At 39.3% G+C, this 18,086-nt stretch overlaps 1 protein-coding gene across 1 annotated transcript in view; it reads left to right on the top strand.

Moving 5' to 3' along the window:
• The first annotated feature begins 10,686 nt into the window (after window positions 1–10,686).
• Window positions 10,687–18,086, top strand: part of cdh10a (cadherin 10, type 2a (T2-cadherin)) — a 92,089-nt gene continuing 84,689 nt past the window's right edge. Inside the window, exon 1 of the mRNA XM_041814077.1 lies at window positions 10,687–10,805. The gene's annotated coding sequence lies outside the window, so the exon portion shown is untranslated. The remainder of the gene's footprint in view (window positions 10,806–18,086) is intronic.

An 18,086-nucleotide genomic window follows, 5' to 3' on the forward strand; every position in this document is an offset into this window, starting at 1 on the left:
GCCTGATTGGCTGCGAGTACTAGTCTCCTCATTGGCTGGGGCGCCCCTGTCCCTTGCTGGTTTTCTCAAGTGAGATAGCAGCGCCATGGCCCCGGTGCAGCGAAAAAATAAAAAGTACAACATTAGAGAGTGTTGAGTTGACAGAAGAAGACAAAAGTATAACTATGGTACTGTAATCTTGTCTTAAAAATGTAAAGGTGATATTCACCCTGGTGTAAATACATAGTTTGCTTAAATTTACCATATTTTTCCATTTTTTTGCTAAGCAAGATTTTTGTGAGAAAGGAATTAAACGCCTGTCCCAATAGCCGCCTGGTCCCAATAGCCGCCTGGTCCCAAATAAACGCCTGGTCTGCTCAGTAATTGAAACAAATAAATGCCACGGCTATTATTTGGTATTTTACGGATAGATAAATGAAGATTGAGGGTAATGACATGCAGTAAAGGAGCAACAGGTTGGATTTTAACCCTGGAGATTCACCCTAAGGACAACAGCCTCTGAATACTGGGCATGTGCACATAACCACTAGGCTACTGGTACAACTTATCATTGGTCTTATATATAGGATATGCAAGTGACCCTAACATGGGCACTAATACACCCCTACACATCACAGATGCTGGCTGTTGATATTTGATATCAGTTGAATGGTCTTTTTCCTCTTCAGTCTTGAGAACTCAACCGGCATTATTTCCAAAAATAATTTGATATATGGGATTGTCAGACCACAGCACACTTTTACACTTTAAGTCATTCCATCTCAGATGTGGTAAGGCTCAGATAAGTCAGTGATGCCTCTGCCCCCCTAGGACCTAAGAGAAAGGAAATACTGACACACTGCCACCAAAAATCAACATAGATTTATATTGTTTCACCGATAAAACCCTAAAAAAAGGCCTATGCATGCTAACCCTCCTTTTTGCAACCTTGGAGCAGGCAAAGCCTCACTAACCCCTAAGATCTTTGGCGCCATCCTTGGGGGTCCTGGACCCCAGGTTGGGAACCACTACTTTACAGAATGATACCAGTTTTTAAGAGTCAGCCATGGTTCTGTTACATTACTAATAAGCCTTTGTAACAAAACAAAATCAATATCCTCAGTGTTTCAAAGGTGAAGGAAGCATTGTTAAAACAATTAAAGAAGTAGCAGATGAATTTAATTCATTTTTTTGTAAATATAGGACCAAAAATGATTCTTCTTGAGCTTTCAGAACAGTATTTCCTTGTCTTTGTCCCACCTTTTTTGGAACAGGTTGCAGGCATCAGATTCGACATTGATATTGCTTCCTTGTATTCAGTAGAATACGAATTGGTTTGCATACATTTTTATTCTGCTTTAATTCACATTGAATACAATGTCCCAACTATTTTGGAATTTAGATTTGTCCCTTTGAAAATTGGCTAGTTTTGTGAGCATTCAAACACAAGTACACTGGATATCTTTTTTTACTTGATTTGACTAAAGTGTCTCCTTGAATGAATAAATTCTGGTGGCAGTACAGAAATAGGACAAGAGTAATTTTGTTATCTAAAAAAATGAAAGGGTTTTGTGTAACAATTCAACAGAGAAAGACTAATTAGCAGAAAGCATAGGAGTGTTCAACTATCAAGTTTAAAATTAATCTATTTCACTGACCATCCATTATTCCCATGGAAGCCTTCATACTCCCCAACAGAGTGGTTTTTCTAAAAAGCATGACAAATACTGCTGTTTCTGTTGTGCTCAAGAGGACTCACAATTTATTGCATTGGCCTAATTCCAAATCTTTTTTTTTTTTTGTAATCAGAGCCAGGTGCATAATGAAAAACTAATCACAGAGCTTACATTCAAAGTGAAGATGACTTCTGAATAACCTCTGATTAATAAAAATGAAGATGTCCTCAAGTACCAGACCGGGTTATGGAATCAAGACGTTACAAGTTCAGTCACAGGTAATGGTGTAAATGTGTCCATTATGAAAACTGTGAAAGTGTCCTTGATGTAGGGTGACTGGATGTCCTGGTTTGGCCGGGACTGTCCTGTTTTAATGTCCAGATTCTGAATAAATCTCTATAAAACATTAACATGTCCTGGTTTTGAACAGCTCCTGTCCCAGTTTTAACAAAAAAAGTAGCAAAACAATGCACCAGGCCTGCAGCGCTGATTTGTCTCTACATTTGTCAATGGTTTCAAACTTTTACCCCCCAAGAAACAGCGAAGATAAAGCAAAAATCTTAACCTCAAAATACCCTCTCAGGAACCACTGATTATGTCAATCAGTGCTCAGCTGGAAAAGTCAACATAAGAAGCCAGGTTAAAATCAGCCAACACAATCAGTGGACAGAAGTAGTGCTGTTAAACCTTTGGTAAGGAAAATGCCAGCGACAACCAGTGTTAATTTTGGCAGCTATTTTTAATTTTAGTCTTAGTTTTAGTCTTTAAATGAAACGCATTTTAGTTTCAGTCACATTTTAGCCATTTCTTTCCTTTTTAGTCTTAGTCTAGTTTAAGTCGACGAAAACTCAAAACATTTTGGTCTAGTTGTTGTCCATAAAAAGTCCTCACATTTTAGTCTGAACTTTTGGTCCAAACATTTATTCTCTTGCCTAAATCTGGTACCAAATCATGGTAGTGTTTTCTATGCATTCTGCCAAACCTGGGGTCCCTGCTTTCTACAGCTGAGAGACTGAAGAGATACATATACATGCATTGTTTTTTGACATATTTACCCACAGTGGAGAAATATCACAGATTTTCAATGTCTGATGAAAACTACATCATATTTTAGTCTAGTTTTAGTCATCTTCACTAAGACTAAACTTAGTTCTTGTCAGTTTTAGTCATCACAGGTATATTTTTGTTAGTTTTAGTCTAGCGTTTGTCATGGAAAAAAGGCTGTCGCCGAATAGTTTTAGTCATAATTTTAGTCGGCGAAATTAACACTGGACAACCAGTTAAACAGAACATATTGTAGGAAGCTGAAGCTACGATTCACACAGGCTCTTCAAATTTGGAAACAGAAGACTTACAAACCTTGCCTGGTCTGATGAACGGCCACAGGCAACACTGTATTAAAAACAGGTAAGATTTTGCACTGGAAATCACTACATAGCCTCAAGAAGACTTCCAGAAATCATTTATATGTCGACACAGTTCGCCGTGCTATCCACAAATACAAGTTAAAGCTGTACCATGCAAAGAAGAAGCCATGTGTGAACACAAGCCAGAAATGCCAGCGTCTTCTCTGGACCAAAAGTGGAGTGATGCAAAATGGAAAACTGTTCTGTGGTCACACGAATCAAAATTATTTTTGCAAACCATGCAAACTCCATGTCTTGAGGTCTTAAAAGGAGAGGGACCATCCAGCTTGTTATCCTGGCACAGTTCAGAAGCCTGCATCGCTGATGGTATGGGGGCTACATTAGTGCCTATGGCATGGGCAGCTTAGACATCTGGGAAGGCACTATCAAAGCAGATAGAAACTTTAGAGCACAGGTGTCAAACTCAAGGCCCAGGGGCCAAATCCGCCTCGTGGAACAGTTTAATCCGGCTCGCAAGATGATCTCATATTTCTGTTATAACTGGACCATCAGTGTGAGGCCGGCAGAGTTCCTCAAGTATAGAAATTCAAACCTATCCTTGATGATTAAAAAAAAAAACCCTTGTTAAGTCACAAAACCTGAAAAAGTAAGGATTAAAAATATTTAGATAAGAAGTCAGCAATGAGGGAAAAGACATTATTTTGTGTTTTAATTTCATATTTTAAATTTAGCATCTCACAATTAGGGCTCAAACTTAGGATTCTGACTTTTATTTCATACTTCGAGCATTTCAACTCATGTTTTTGACTGCTCATATCATATTTTGAGCTTTAAGATTCATAATTCTAATTTTTAAGTGATATTTTGACCTTTTTACTGGTTACTTTGTATTATAACTCATATTTTCAACTCCAGACTTTAACTTCATAATCACCTATTTTGACTTTTTAGACTCACAATTTAAAATTTTGCATCATATTTTGATTTTAATTTCATGATTATTACATTTATTTCATATTTTGACCTTTAAAACTCATGATTTTGACGTCTGTCTATATATTTGCCATAAAAAAACATTATTTTTTAATTTCAATTTCATGTTTTGACCTTTTTGAACTAATAAATTTACTTTTCTCAGATTGTGAGCCTTTAAACTTTTTTTTTTTTTCAACATTTTATTACCGGTGAAACAAGGTTGACAGTTTATGGTTAAATAGGTGACCCTGTTGTACTCTTAGGTTAGTCCTGAATCCAGAATCCAGCCCTTGCTGTGATTAAGTTTGACACCCCTGCTTTAGAGCAACATGTGCTCCCATCTAGACTACGTCTCTTTTAGGAAAGGCCTTGCATGTTTCAGCAAGACAACGCAAACCATTTAGAGCAGCTAGAATCCTACATCAGAAAAGAATGGGACAACATGCCTCTCCCAAAACTCCAGCAACTAGTCTTCTCACAATGGTAAACACTGAGATGTGTTGCTGCTACCAAATTCAATCTGATTTGATCTGATACGTTATGTTCTATTGTGGCCAAAATGTAGGATAGTAAGATTTGACATTCATTCCATTCTGTTTTTAAAAACATTTAAAAAAAACACCCCAACATTTTTGGAATTTGTGTTGTAAATATAAGACTTTTGATGAGCTGTTCCCACCTAAATCAACATGTGCAGACACATACTTGCAGACTGGTTCATGCTCCTGGTTCATTTGAGATGGTCCAAAGTGGGAAAAGGTGTCAATCCTATAAAGGGCAGTCATTCTTTCTCCTGAATAGCCCAAACACAGAACAAACCAGTACAGTTTGACCCAGTATTTCTCCTTAGAAACCTTCAGCTGCCAGGTGTGCAGCTGTGTATTGTGGTTTGTGGGTTTTCTTCATCTCTGACAGCATTGTTCAAAGAAGAAAACTGTATATTGCTGGAATCGCTGAAACAAAATTGACTGTCAGCAGAAGAACGGTTTCATCAAGGCCAGAACTGAGTGAAAAAACACTTATCTTCCTGTGAAATACAGCCCAATGGTGTAACATCTGTGATAAAACATCAAAGTATTTAAAAGGGACATTTGTCTTTCTTCTAGCCAAACCTGATTTCATGTTGAGTACAACAGGTGTCTCAATTACCTCGCTTAATAACTGCAGAGATAGGATACTCCAACAAAACGGCTTCTCCAGTGAAAAGCACAGCAGTAAATTAATAATGATTCTCCATCGTTTTCATAGGATTGGAGATGCTGCAGAGCTGGGTTATTATTTTGTGAATGTCAGAAACATTCTCGCTGATTACAAACCGTCGAGCATGTAAACACAATACCTTACGCAATCATTTGATTCAGCAGGCACAGCGTAGTGAAGATTGATTTTACAGCAGTTTTCACATTGGAGATGAAAAATTGTGATCATGGCAGGGGGATTCACGGCTATTTGGCTCTTTTTGTTTGTCAAGTAATTTAAGAACTAAACATATTTTGTGTTGAGCTTGATTATGACAAGGCGTGCTCCCAACAACTAATTTTCATGTGGATTAAATGGAAATTTGCATTGTATTCAGTTTAGCTGTCTAGTCTAAAAGTGAGAAAACACTAAATATATTAGTAAGTAGGGGTGTAACGGTATATGTATTCGTCCTGTACCGTCACGGTGCAGGACAAATACAAATACAGATACTTAGATCATGGAGCTGCTTTGGTAGCCTAACTTTAGCTACATAGCTTTGTTATTTATAGCTAAGGTAGCTTTAGCAACATGAGCTTTATCAAACATAGCTGAAACTGACTTAGCTACATATACAACAGAGATATGTAGCTAAGATAGCTGCTTTGTGAGCTTACCTTAAGTTCCATCAGCTACATAGCTATACTAAGCTAAATAAGCTTTATTTGCTGTGCTAGGGATTTCACGGGGGGGGGGGGGGGGGGGATCCTTTTTCCTGTAAGCAGACAGTTTACTCTGTTCTCAAAATCCGTCCTCCATGAAACCAAAGCAGCTGTAAGCTAGGTATCTATGTAATCATAATCTTTGTAGCTATGTTAAGTTTAGCTACATTTTCTGAAGCTCACATTGTTGTAGCTAACTATAGACAACAAAGCTATGTTGCTAATGTAGTTTTTTGCACACATAGCTAACGCAAAGTTCACAAAGCAGCTAAGTAAGCTATGTAGGCAAGTTTTTTTATGTAGCTACATTAGTTTAAGCTATGTTTGCTAAAGCACAAGTTGCTAAAGCTAACTTTCCACATTGGCTATTGTAGTAATATTATTTATGAAGCTAGCATGGCTAACATAGCTACAGTTAGCCACTATTTGTGTAACTTCTTCCTAAAAGGGTATTTACATAACATCTATCTATCTATCGATCTATCGATCTATCTGAACTAGTACAGCAGAAACGTTTAGTTGGCCCCCTCTTCCTTAAGTGTCACCATGTCAGTGACTGGTCAGGCACCACCGTGTGTCGTCTGTCATGTCTGCCAGTTAAGTTACGGCATAATTTCATGGCTTTAAGATTACCTAATATGACACAATCTCCGTCTAAGAGGAGAAGATCATTATCCATCAATACAAATTTTGGTATGGCACCATTTTAGACCATATGTTATTGAAAAAGTGCTGTAGTTTCAAAAGTTTTGACCACCACAAAATGCATTAACTTTGCTGTATGGTGAATGTTCTCCCTGTCATCAGCTCTTTCACAATTTCAATCATTAAGGTCATAAAAGCTCACTGGAGAAAGTTTCCTTATTAATAGGGATTGACCTGAAAGAGCAGTTTTATTCTACAGGCTGCACAGAACCACAATGTATCAAATAACTACCTGGTTTGAAATGAGAAAAGTCAATTTGATTGAATGTGCACACCTTAGAAAAGGTCAGGACTATTATGAAACTCTTCAGTTTGAAGACAGATTCTTTTTGGCACAGCTGTAGAAAGAAACAAGAAGGATTTGAAAAATCCACTAAAAAACACGAACTGCTAGGCTTATCTTTCCCTTGTTTGTAAAGAATCTCCATGTGGCCTCTAAAGGCAACAACAGGAGACAAGATTTGAGTTTTCAGTACTCGGCTAATGCAGCCTTGTCATTGCCACACAGAGAGCTATATCAATAACCTATCAGCAGCTGCAGTTGTTATGCTAGCACAGCAAACAGTGGGTAGACATCCGCTCTTGAGCGTTCCTTCGGGAAGGCCGGGGAAATCAGAGAACTAATCAGCAGCGGCTATAGGACCGTGGAGGTGAATGCGAGTGCAACAAGCTGGTGATGTTGATGGAAGCTGACACAGAGAATTGGGAGAGGATTGGGAGACACCCTTGCTTAAGGAAGCTGTTTCCTCAGCCTGGAAAACTTTGATTTGGAGTAATGAAGTCCTAATCAAGAGGGTAAAAAGAAGAAATAAACAAACAAAAAGGTGTTTGCAAGGATGATCTGGGAAATTTACAGCAGAACAGTGGGCTTTTTGTTGGTACATAAAATACATATTTACTTATATTTCTATTTGTAGATACTATTTAAAAAATCTGACTCTTCTGAGTCATTTTACTTCCTTTTTTTAATGCAAAGGTTACAAAGCCTTTGCGCATTTGTGAGACTTCTAAACTACCTATTGCAATTCCAATGAAAAATAAAGAGGACAATTATTAACTTTTCCACCCCTCCAGTATGTGGATCCGATCGACAGAGGATGTCCTATGGCTGTTTCAATATGGCAGCATGTTTTAATTAAGGGACTTTCTCAAAAGAAATGCTCAACCAGGCTTTTACTTTGAAAAGCAAAAACTGAAAGTTCACTCTTAATGTATTTAGCTTCCATGTGTGGACGCAGAAAGCTTCACTATTTATAGTTTTGAGAATAACTTTATTAAACTGACATATGTTTAGCTTGTGGCCACCAAGAAACACATTGAAAACCAATGTGGACAGACGTATTTGCAACAGCAAGTTAAATATGGCTCTATATTTGTTTTCCAGTCTATTTTGGTTGAGAACCGCCTTGAGCACCCATTAAACAGCAAGCCCTCTGTTCTTTAGATCGGAGCACTCATGCAGAAAGTCTGAAAGCCTTGACTTATCATGCAAACAAAGTGAAAATCAAACAGTGGCTTTACTGTTTTGATGTAAAACAGAGATTGTTTTTCTCTTTCATTCCTGGGGATGATATTGCTGCTCTTATCTTGTGTTTAAGAGCTACAAGTATGCTATTTAGGGCTGCAACCTTCAGTGTTAAAAAAATAAAGCCAATATAGAAGTGCTAAAAACGAGTGCTGTCCACATGAGGTAAGCTCTTTCAGCACCAGATGTCTGCATCCATCAATAAATGGGTTTGCCCCTCATTGTATTTCTGGAAATCGTGTTTTATCTGTTGAAGTCTGGAAAAATGCACTTGAGGTGGATCGACAGGGTTAGCAACAAGCCTCAAGATGCCCTACTAAACCAGCAAAACTGGACAAGGTGAGTCATTTTGTACATGCACTCCTTGCATACTAATTTGCAGATACTGTCCGCAGGAGTGGAGAACTTACCAAAGGGGGCAAGAACTTCATTCTTGCATAGAGAAATGCTACCAAAAATATGACATGCATTCAAAATGCAAAATGCAAAAAAAAAAAAAAAAGGTAAAAAATTCACAGAGAAATGGCAGTGGGCACTGATCTGTCCAAAGCCTGAGCGAGCGCTGTACCACAACACTCCTGTATGGTCAGTTTCAGCAAAGTAGTCTGGTTATGTTCATCACTGTTATGTCAGAGTTGGGCGCATTAAACTCTGACAGGTTAATTCTACTTTACAGCAATGCTGAATCTTTTCAGTGTGATTAAAATGACTGGGACCTTCTTGATAACCTGAGTTGCCCTAGTCTTTGAGAGACTGCATTGTCAGGAGCCTGCAGCCAATCAGAACTCAGCAGTTAACCAGACCACAGTATAAACTTTGTTAATTCCTCTTCCGCTCTTATTAAGCAGTAGGGAACGCACACTAAAACAGATATTTCTTTATTTCCTTCGGTACTCTGCTCGTTCTTGCTGATGTTTGCACACAGTTGTTTGGTTTGTGTAACAACGATGTTATTAACATCCCTGGGGTGCAGATAGCAGGTAAATTAATACTAATTCTATGCAGAGATGAACAAATGAGCCTTCTTCTCTTTGTATTTTCCACAGTTGCTTGTTAGCAACGAGCACACATTTACAGACACTCATGGGTTTAAGTAAACATGACACACCTCTCCTCCCCCAGTCACATGTACAAGCAAACACATGCACACAGATACAAATACACACTCTTTTACTTCTTAATCTCTGGGCACCGCGAACACAACGAGGGAGTGAATTATGAACGGCGAGGACTTGGCTCGGTATCAGAGGGAGGCTACCTCGACGCTTGTTCCGATGTTAATTAGTTTGGCCTGTTTGCATTTTTATTTATCTGCTGCAGAGACTTGGAGCTGATTATCTATTCACACTGATATTGAGAGATAAGCTCAGACGAGGTCGGTTAGCAAAACTGAGTCTTTTTCTTTTTTTCCTTCAATTATTCATCTGCAGCCAGTCCGGCTCTGAGTTCACGGCATCCCATGCATTTCAAAGTCACTTCAAGCGGCCGTTTATCTGCTCTAGGTACACGTCTGGGGACGAATATCGGCATCTTATGACTCCCTCTCTGCCTCTCTGCTCAGCATCAAGCAGCACCCTGATATATCACCGCTCCATAGAATTAAAATGCTATATCACTCTCAATATATGGAGACGTATTGATATGCATCCAACATGGGGCATGTAATGAGAAGAGATGACAGAGTGCCTGGACTGCGTGTGCACCTGCCACATAGAGCTCGGCCAAGTCAGCATGAACGGCAGGATGAAGATGAAGATGAACAGGGCAAAAAAAGATCCTCCCCCTTTCAAAGAGCCATCACTGGGTGGCTGATTTACAAGTTATGGCCTTTTTCTCCTTCATTCCACTGTCATTGAAAAAGAGATTAGATGGGGCCGATTGCTCTAGACATCAAACATCACAGAGTCGATCCGTCATAGCAGCCTCTTATGCAAAAGGGCTTTCTGGATGCATTCACAGTAAGAAAGAAATAAATAAAAACCAGCTCTCTGTGCCTTTTCCAAGCGTCCACCCTCATCTTCAGCCCCCATTCTACAGTCAACTGATGCTCACTGGGATGTAAGGGCACTATTTTCTCCCTCCACCTCCTCCCCCTTTTTTGCTTTTCTTCCTGTTTTTCCTCTCTCTCCCTTTTCTTTTCTTTCTGTCTTTCTTTATCGCCAACTTGTGAATGGCAGCCAATCAGGAGCAGAGTCGCCTCAGCTTCAGCCTCGGTGACATCCACTGCCAGAAGTGATGCACTGCTAGAGAGAAAGAGAGGGAAGGGAAGGGTAGGAGAAGGGGGGGGGGTAGGGAGACAGAGAAAGAGAGACAGAAAGAGAGAGAGAGAGAGAGAAAGAAAGTGTAGAGGAGGGAAAAGGGAGAGAAGCCAGAGAGCTGGGAGGAGAAATGGAGCAAGGGAGGGCAGGGAGAAAGAGAGAAGCATAGAGCGAGGGAGGGAGGCAGCCAGGACTCTCTCTCTCTCTCTCTTTCTCTCTCGCTCTCTCTCCTCTCTTCCACACACAACCACACACTCCCATACACATTCGCACCAGCTGTGCTGTTGTCAGTCTTGGAATGTAAGCACTGCCGTGAGGAGTCAGATTCTCCGCCGCTAAGCACTGCTAAGGAGTAGGAACACAAGCCACCGCCGCCGCACTCACTGACACAGATGGATGCTAAGCTGTGAAAACCAAAGGTAAGGGCTTTTTTTTCTGATTAATGTTTAAGGATGTATTTGTATTTTTGTCTGCCTCCAGACTCTGGAGGATGATCTGCTTTTTGCACTGTGACAGAGCCAGACGGATGGATGCATCACTGAGGATAGAGGAGGAAAAAAAAAAGTGTTGCAACTTCAAAGAGGTTGAAAATCAAGTGAAGTGAGAAAAAATCTATTTTTCTGTCCGTTGATCAAAATTTAATTTGTCTTGCTTATTTATTTATCTAAAAAGGTGCGCTTGAAAAGAGAATGAATGAAACAGTTTTTGGCACTACTAGAGAAGGATCTTTAAAATTATTCCCTTTATTTGAAAAAAAATACACATTTAAAACAAGTCAAGAACATTTCAAAGCATGTATTTTAACCTTCAATATCAGGTCACTTATGCACTGTCCAGCCACTTTATTAGGTACGCCGTACCAGAACCAAGTTGGAGAACCTTTATAATCCTTCATGCTGTAGATTCAACAAGGTGCTGCACAGGAAACTGATTTTTTTTTTGTGCAAAATGACATGGCAGCTCTGTGCAATTTGTGCAAAATTGTCTGCACATCCTCAATGTGAATTTCGCACCCAAAGGTTCCCTAGTGGGTTGAAGTCTGGAGGCCGTTTGAGCTGTAATAAGCACTAATTTGAGTTGCCTTTGCTCAAACCAGTCCTGCTATTCTCTCTGACCTCTGCAATGAGCAAGGTGTTTCCACCGAGAGATTTCATGGGATGTTCTTTAACTTGCTCAGACTATTCTTGTCAAACTAAAGAGAGGGTTGCATGTGAATATCCTAATAGTTCATTTAAGTCCAAGACTGAGAGCAAAGGCATGCTTAAAGCCACTTAAATCACCATTCTGATGCTCTGTTTCATCATTTTGACTACTGCATGCCTTAATGCATTGAGAGCACCATATGATTGGCTGATTTGTATTAATGATCAGTTGAAGCAGTATACCTAATATAGTGACCACTTCATTTAAGTCCAAGACTGAGAGCAATGGTACACTTAAAGTCACTTAATTCACCATTCTGATGTTCTGTTCCATCATTTTGACTACTGCATGCCTTAATGCACTGATAGCACCATCTGACTGGCTGATTTGCATTAACGATTAATTGAAGAAGTATACCTAATATAGTGGCTACTTCGTTTAAGTCTCTGACTAGAGCAATGGCACATTTGGAGTCACTTAAATCACCTTCATTCCCCATTCTAATGCTCCATCTAAACATCAGCCCAACATTGAGACTATGCATACCAAAATGGATTGGTAGCACCAGGTGTTTGGCTGATATGCATTAACAATCAGCTGAAGGAGTATACCTAATATAGTGGCTAGTTCATTTAAGGCTCAAACTCAGAGAAATAGCACTCTCAAATTAACTTAAATCACCTTTTCTTCCCCATTTTGATTCTCGGTTTAAACTTCAGCACATGATTGCATGCTTAAATGCATGGGTAGAACCATGTGATTGGCTGATTTGCATTAACAGTCAGTTAAATAGGTATACCTAATAAAGTGGCTGTTTAGTGCATGACTTTAATGTGGGGACTGAAGTTATAAATCACCAATGCTGACTTTCTAACTCATCATAAACTTAGAGATATTCTCCATACTGTGCACCAGTGCATGCATATAGAGCTAGCGTGCACATGTGCACTATGTAAATGTCTTAGTGTTTGTGCACCTGTTCAAGAGTCTCTATGTTTGTGTGTGAGTGATGAGCCAGTGACAGCAAATCACACTTTGTGAGCAGATTTGATGGAGAGGCACTGTACCATTCATATCTCAAAAAAAAAAAAAAAAATGCATGGAGGTGTTTATCGCCGTGTTCGAGCGGCGCGACGAGAGCACCCGGCAGTGTTGCCGAGTATGTACATGTGCATATCCTCCACAGCACAAACTTAATCCACCCCTCGCTCTTTTTCTCCCCCCTCTCTTCTCTCTCTCTCTCTCTTTCCTTAACCGCCTTGGTCCTAACACTCTGACAGCTTTACAACCACTAAAGTGATATTGTAGGGTATGCTAGTGTGCTCCAGGTCGCCCATGTAAAGCCATTATTGTTTAGCGCAAATTAGCCACTAACAGGCGCCCTGAATTATAGTCAGATACAGAGTGACCTTTCGGCGCTGGAATGAAAAAAAGAGGTGGAAATGTGTTCTCCCACACAGGCTCAGAGGCTCTCATGAGCTTTCACACAGCTGGTTTTAGAGGATTAAGCATGAATATTTATTTGTTGTAGCATGTCAGGCAGGAAATAGAACACAAGGAGGAGGTAATGTTAGAAAATATGGAATTAAAACAAGCATTTTTGGTATTTCTCTGGGATTTGGAAAGGATAACGCTTCTTATTTTTAGATCTTAAAGAAAGTGAAGTTTCTATCTTCTCCTAAATGTGGAGAAAAATCTCCAAAAGCCACCCCAATGTAAGAAATATATGTTTTTCTATTAATCAAGTGGATTTTATGTCGTATTTTCACAGTCAACACACCCTTTTCAAGAAAAAAGCAGCCCTCCCTCCCTTTTTCGAGTAGCTTTTCAACAAGGAAGTGTGCACTGTATCACAAAAATTGCTCAGAGGATTTCAAAACATGAGTAAAGCTTGCTGAGGTTTGCCAAAGACTGCAGCCGGTGGAGTTGGGGTGTGAGGAAGGACTAGGGCTCCACCAAGTGGAGGTTTGCACAGGTGCTGCAGCATCTTGGTGCATCGACACCCCTCATGCTAGATTTACACTCTCTCTGTCTCTGCTGGTCTGTCAGTGGTGGCGAGCAATCACTGGAGCTACTCAAAGTGCCAATCACGTCACACGAGTTTGCAGCCAGCTCTGATGTGTAGTTAGTGTTTGTGGCTGCAAAAAGAACCGCATTTACCGGGTTGTAAATCCTGTTATTGGATGAACGGCCCAGGTACAAATGATCACACAGACAAATCGTGACACCCGTTTTATGACCTTGCAACCCACCACTGCCCTCGCTCTCTATTTTTCCCTCTGCTTCTCCTGATGAATCTTGAACTGTCTGGCTTTATTTATAGTTCTCAAAATACAGCCACTTGTTGAATCCCTCAAAGGGACGACAGAAAGCTGTAATTTAAATGATGCTTCAATGCCAGCAGTTTAAAATGCATTATATTTATGCATTAGGTAGGTGGATTTGGATGGTGGATGCTTAATTATGCCGTGCCATCCATATGTTGCTCCAGGTTTGTGTTTGACTGAGTGCGTTTGAGTGTGATTTTCTTGGTTAAAGAGGTTAAGGCTTATGTAATCATATTGGGATCAGAATAGTTTATTGACCCCTGGGGAAACTAGGTCATTTCTAAATCAAATATAAACAAGAAAATAAACACAGGCAAGGAAAATTTAGAATAAATTTCCATTAAGAAGTGAATTAACGTAAGGAATGTATTGTCAAATACAATTTACTCTAAGAAAAACAGCAATATCTTTAGAAAGAAGGCAAGAAGATGCCAAAATTATGAATTCTGCACAACAAAAATGTTACTGCTTGGAGACAGCATTTTAAAAATGTGAATTATATGACACAAAAGGGAATTAGGAACTGCTACAAATGCATGATATTGGATTTTATCATCTGGATATCCAATAGGCCAAAAAAATCTTAACTTATGTCAACTAATATTGATTTGCAAATGTTAGTTTTCTACTGCAAAGAAAATAAAGTTTATTCTGTTCTAGAAAGAAGCTGTTTCTTATTAAGACAGTCATATTGATGGCACCATAAATTATATATATATTTTTAAATGTAGACACTCAGGAATGGACAACAAATAAATTCCTTGCATTATACGTACATAATGTACATCTGCAGTAAAACCAAGCTGTATGTGCCTCGATGAAAGACATAACAGCTCTGTGTCACCCTGGTGACAGACAGTGAAGGTCTGCAGAGCAGGAGAGAAAAATATGACCCTTTTATAACCCTGCTTCAATGACAGTTAACTTAAAGAAAAGAAAGGAGATTTTCAAGTTACACAAGCATGATATATGCCTACATATATGTGTGTTGTTGTGTGTGTTGCTGTAGAGCAGTCATTAAGTCCAGTTTCATGGTTGCTGTGGTGGTGCGATCTTTACTAAGGACTGCCGGCAAACAAGTGAACTGGCACAGAGCAAGTCTGAGTCCGTGAGCTGACCCCAAGCAAAGGAAATACAGGAGCAGAAGGGCTGAAACAGGAGTGACTGAACACAATATGGAAGGCAAGGGAGCAAAGTCACCACCAAAAAAGACAGGATGGGGCATTTGAGACCTAGACATAGAAGCGGCAAACATCCAGAGACATGATCAAGGGGCAACAAAGGAAAAGTTTATGTGGAGGTTACCAGACGTCATGTAGGCGACATTCACACTGCAGGCCTTGATGCTAAATTCTGATCTTTTCTCAGATCTGATTTTTTTTTTTGTCTGTTCACACTATGGTCAAATTAAAAAGATCGGACGAATATCTGATTTAGAACCATACATGAAAGTGGCCTGAATCTGATATGAAAAGATCAGATTCAATGTGACTTGTGCTGTTTACGCTGTCAGAAAAAAAGTCAGATATTAGTCACATATGAGCAAAAGGAAATTTTGACTGCAGTGTGAATGTAGCCTTTATTATCATTTCTGTACATTTCTTTATGGTAAAATGTATACAGACTAGGGCTGTCAGCATTAGTGCATGAATCAAAACGTGATTAAAGTTGATATTAAATGCATCATATTTTATTGCATGATTTATTGTTCCTTTCTAAAGTGTGCAGTGTACAATAAGTCTATCACTGCTCCTTAACTTCTCATTTCACTTTAAAAAACTCAGACAGCTCAGTGGACAAGTCATCTGCATCTTGCATTTACCAGTTTACTTTCCTTTTATTTCCTTTTCAATACATAAGTTCCTTTTTTCATGGTTTATTTCCTGTTACAATCTTTCATTTCCTGGAAGTACCTAATTTTCTTCAAAATAAAAGCAGATCTGTATCCAAACTGGAGGTCAAAGCTTTTAGTTTAAGGCAGTACAGAAAATAAAAATAGATAAATTGTTTTAAATGCAAATAGAGGTTCTAGAATGTATTTTTTTTAATAGTTGGCAGTGGTGATGGGCAGTTAATCATAGTTAACTATAGGAACTCTGAGATTAATGGCACTTTTTTAATCATTATTTGGCAGTCCTACTGTGTGAGAGCTCTTTTTGAATAATTTTGTGTAAGCACATTTCTTTTAGACTCAGACAAGAATGGCGTTATACTCAGGATATTGGCAAAGGAGTTATTGATTATAAATAAGTCAATAAAAAGTTGCATCACATTAATACTTCTGTTTCTTTTACTCTCATGTACGCTAGTTTGATGGAATTTATTTATTGTAATTCTTTCTGACTTATTTCTTTTTACTGTTTTTTCCTGTTATGAACATTAGTCAGACATCTAGTTTAAAGTTTTGCTATTGAGAGGATTGCGTTTTCTTTGTTCCTTCAAGGACATTATCAAGGTTGTGTCTGTTAACCCTTCAAAACTGTTGTCTAATTAGGAGTATTAGTTTTGATTTGAGCTTCATAAATCAACCGACTAAAGTTGCAGCTCATAAATAAAACTTCAGTCCTTAGAACTCACTTTAAAGTTTAAGGGATGAGGATGGAAGAGAAAAACTTTAGCTGAGGTACACTGTGAAACACATTTTGAGTTTAAAGTAAGCAGTCCTCAATCACTTTTGTTATCTTTATTAGTTCTCAAATTATTTGACAATCATCACTTAATCTTCAGAGATCCCCAGAATGCCTTTGAGGCTTAGGTGGCTTTCACACTAGGGGCCTGGTCCCGGATCCGAGTGCGCTTGAGCCCAAAGTCTGGTTAGTTTGGGTAGCGTGAATGCAAATGAACCGCACCCTGGCACCGGGCCCGGGCCCACTTGGGGAGGTGGTCTTGGGCGCGATTCAAGTGGACTCTGGCACGGTTCGGATGAGATATGAATGCAACCGTGCTCAGATACAGGACAGAGCGCCGTATCAGCTTTATGACATCATCCTAAAAACTAAACTTCTTTCCACAGCACAGCAGTTTGTTCACATTTTTCCTCAATAAAAGCCGGAAATCATCAGAATCCAGCCAATAAACGGTCTGTTGTGATTCACCTTACAGATGAACATAACTTGGAGTCAGTGAGCGGAGGTGCAAAGGCATTAAAAGTCTCCTGTCACCTCAAAAACCGATGTATCTGCACAGCGCGAGCCCATTTAATCCTCTGAGTTGTAGTAGATGTGCAGATACAAAGAGCGAAGTTGCTGGCATCTTAAAAGTTATTTTAATCATCCATGGCTGCAGGATGGACTTTTTGCCAGGTCAAAACAAAAATAATCTTTGCTCAGGTCATGACCCCAGTGGTTGCCATGGTAGCTTCTTCTTTCTCTTCCGTTGCGAGGTTGTAAACCAGCTATGTGCATACCGCCACCTGCTGCTTCAGACCAAGTAAATACACAAGTATTTAATATGCAACTAGATCTGGCTGAATTTGTGTAGTCTGAGCTGGCCTTTAAAGATTGACATATCCAGTTGCCTGTAGTATTTTTATTTTTCAATATTCAGGCTTCACTTGACCTGTTGGGTGGAGGGTTGGGGTTCTACGGGGGTGAGGTTGATTAGTTGGTTGGTCGAAGTCACCACTGAAGGCCTGAATGACATACAATCATATTTGAGACTGAGACTGGCGTTGTAGGGTAAATTTACCAAGGTAAATTTTACTCAAACTAACTATAGCGTCAATACACTGAAACAAGCCACTTGTACGGGGTGTTTCTATTAGCCAGTCTGAAAAGGGCATATATCGATGATCCTGCTGTCTTTCCACCTGTAAACGAAGCAACAACAGAAGACATTTTTTTCCCATGTATGGGTATAGGACTTTGTATTCTGATATTAAAGAAACGATTGCGATCTGTTGTTTCATAGCCCTTATGGAGGATTTTCTAGCAAGCCTGGATCTTGGGTGACTTTTCAGGGTCTAAAAGATTAAATCCACACCAGTAAATCCAATATTGAGTGCCTTTTAAAAATTTGTTGCCTAAGCTATTATGCTTACAACTATATATATATATATATATATATATATATATATATATTTTTTTTTTTTTTTTTTTTTTTTTTTTTTTACCAATATGCTTTGTGATTGGCTGTCAACCAATGGCAGGCTGTTGCATCGTTGCGTCATGCTGGGTCAAACTAACCTGCCACACATCCATCTGGTAAACCTCTCAGAGACAGCGTTTGGGA

This window comes from Cheilinus undulatus, linkage group 19 (genome assembly GCF_018320785.1).
Source record: "Cheilinus undulatus linkage group 19, ASM1832078v1, whole genome shotgun sequence".
NCBI lineage: Eukaryota > Metazoa > Chordata > Actinopteri > Labriformes > Labridae > Cheilinus > Cheilinus undulatus.